Below are 3006 nucleotides of genomic sequence, written 5' to 3'. Positions count from 1 at the left end.
TGTGGGGTAAGAGGGATGCAAGACAGGGGTGTAAGCGCAGGAGGAGGGGGCTTGGGGATTTGGGGGATGCCCTGGCGATGGTACTGGGTCTCTTTGGTCCCATATGCGGAGTCCGTGCTGGCTCTGTAAGACCCTGTGGCCTGTCTGGCCTCGGGCTTCCTCTTGCTTTTCTGTTCTGCCTTTGCTGTGCTGCCCCTGGTCTTTGCTAAATGCCCCCCCCCCACCTTGTGTGATTAAGTCTCTTGATTTTTCCACCTTATCTCTGCAGTTCGTTGTGTATGCATCACATTTGAAATCCAGGCTGCGACCTGGGTTTGGTAGTGAGGATGAAAACAGAGATTCACTCTGGGGTTAATTAACAACACGTTACGTTTCTCTGGTGCTTTCTGGGCCTTAAACTTCTCTTCCATAGAGACGTCGAGACCTGACTGCCTTTAGTGCAGGCTTGAGGATACTGAGGAACCGGGTGTGTTGCCTGATCAAAGTCAGGGCCGAGCGGGTCCGTAAATTGGGATTTTTCTTCTCGGGTATGTGCGCTGTGGATGGTGTGGCAGGCTGCTTGCTCAGCCCCAGAGGAATTCGCTGTGGTTATTGTAAATCTTGTGTCTCGGAAGGTGCTGTTGCCAGCAGAATATCCGGGATCAATTCTCAGGGAGCTTATCTGAAAAGTTTTGTGATGGGTTGAATCCTCCCCAAAACCCCTCCATTATTTTACCTGGCTGTCCTTGTTGCCCCCACAAATGCTGAGCTCAAAATATTAAAATAGAGTGGTTTTTTATTTTTTTAATTGAGGGTGAAAGGAGGATGGATTAAACTTGAGAAGCTTGGCAATTAATAACTCGGGAGTGCCCACTGAGGAAGGCGGCCATGTTCCAGTGTGTCTCGGCATGTCCTGGCATTGCTTAATTGTCCTCTTTTGGGCTAGTAAGTCAGTGCTAGAGCTGCTCCCCTCCACCATGTCATCCTGAATTTGTTGATCCGGGTTAGTTTGGTCCAGTAATGTGGGAAGATGTCTTGTCCCTCCACTGAAGGACCTTCGCTTGGGGTTATTGATAGGAGCTGTGACTTTGGTGGGCAGGCCAAGCATGTTCTGCTGCTTCTCTTCCCTTGAGGTGTTTGTTATTATTGGAGAGCTGAGCTTTCTGAAAGGGGAAGGTGGGATACAGCCCTGTGCCCAGCCTTACCAAAAAGAAGAGCTCCTTTCAAAGGAAAAGCTCTTTCCTTTCTTTTCTGTCCTGTCTGGCAAATTTAGAGGGAGTAAGATGGAGCGGTTGTGGAGGGTGTAGCACACAGGGTGGTGTTCTCATCTGCTTTACTGCCGTGTGTTTTTTTAAATTTTGGGGTGAGGTTTTCTGACTTGGTCCCTGTGAGGACTCAAGCTGTTCTTACTTCTTTCCCATGAGTAGTATCTCATGCTCAGTACCAGCTTATTGCACCTTTGGGGGTAATGCTCAGTAGCACGTGATGGCTCCTGGTAGACCTGTCCTGCTGAGTCTGTCCAAGCCTTTCTAAATATGGTTTTACTCTTTGCTTTTGCAACATCCTGAGACAGAGTTCTACTGTTTAACGACAAAACTACCTCTTTTTGTTTTAAACCCATTAAATGGAAGTTGCCTTGGGTGCTCTCTCTCACAGCCCTTGTGAGAAACACAAAATAATCATTCTGTTTTCATGTTTATGGTTTTATAGCGCTCTCGATATCTCTTCCAGATTCAAGCTGTGGTCTGTGAAGCCTATCTTTGTATACAAATCTCTCTGAATCATCTCAGTGACTTTCCCTGGTACTTCCCTGCGTGCTGGGATGCCCTTTTGCCGAGAGGGGATCCAGGACTGTGTGCCTGGCTCAGTGTGGGGCACTTGTGGGCTTACAGTGCTGGCACACAATTTCCTCTTGCATTTTTTTCTTCTATATTCTCACTGGCCATACAAGCCTGTCTTCAACTGTCAAAGCTCATCTACTTTTTCCAGTCCTATCAGTCTCAACTGAGACCTTTCTGCAGCAGCAGACCTCATCGGAAGCCTATTCCCTGTGCATGTGTAGCCAGAATTATTCCACCTGCGCCCCCCCATGTGTGTTGCTTTACATCAGGCTCTCAATTTCACCTGTTGTCTCATTGCTCAGTTAGGCGTGATTTTACAACCTTTCTGCCAGCCGTCGTTGGATTTCCTTGTGAGTGATCTCACCTGCAAATGCTGTCATCTAACTAGTCAGGTCTTTCCCAAGTCTTCTGTGGTGCTTGCAACAGCCCAAACCCTGGCAGAGGGTGTGTGGGGTATAGAGAAGAGGAGGGGCCCTGCTGATCCTCACCTGCTGCTGTGAAAAGCTGCTACTGGGGTCTGCAGGAGAGAAGGTGCTGCACTTTCTGCTGCATTTCTGTATGCTTAGGGAATGGCTACTTAAGATCCAACAAGGAACCTCCTTCAGTTCAGTGCTTCTCCGCAAATTGCACCATGTGCTCAATTTTCATGGGAAGGTGATGCCTATCTTTTCCCAGTCAGGGAGGAAATGAGTGAGGTAATACCCAGGTGTACAAAAACTCAACAGATGATGTTGTGCTTTCTGCTGTGCTTACCTGACCTGTTGCATCACCTTTTACTGATCACCAGCAAATGGGGCTTTTACTCAATAAAAAGTGTGTGTGTGTGTGTGTTTGAGTTCTGGGCATAATTTACATTTGAGAAATGTCAGTCACCACTTGCTTATACAAATATGTTTAAAATAGTATGCAGGCTGATGTTGGATTCCTAATCTCAATGTATGGCCTTGGCATCAGCAGCATTTGCAATGTAGAGAATCAGGTATGGTATCAAAGAGGCCATTTCCCTCCTAAAGTTAAATAAAATTGTCTTTCAGCAGCAAGCAATCAAATTGTGGACTGACTTGTTGGCATATTGAATATTGCTTCCTGTTCTGGGAAAAAAAAAAGTTTTGAATTGTGTAACTGTAATCTTGGTTTGCAAGCTTTCCTCTCCCCCCCCCCCCCCCATAGAAAATTAAACAAACTA

This window comes from Haliaeetus leucocephalus, unplaced genomic scaffold, assembly GCF_000737465.1.
Source record: "Haliaeetus leucocephalus isolate CR32 unplaced genomic scaffold, Haliaeetus_leucocephalus-4.0 Scaffold0, whole genome shotgun sequence".
Taxonomy (NCBI): Eukaryota; Metazoa; Chordata; class Aves; order Accipitriformes; family Accipitridae; genus Haliaeetus; species Haliaeetus leucocephalus.
The sequence above is the reverse complement of the archived record's forward strand: the minus strand, read 5'-3'. Positions refer to the sequence as shown.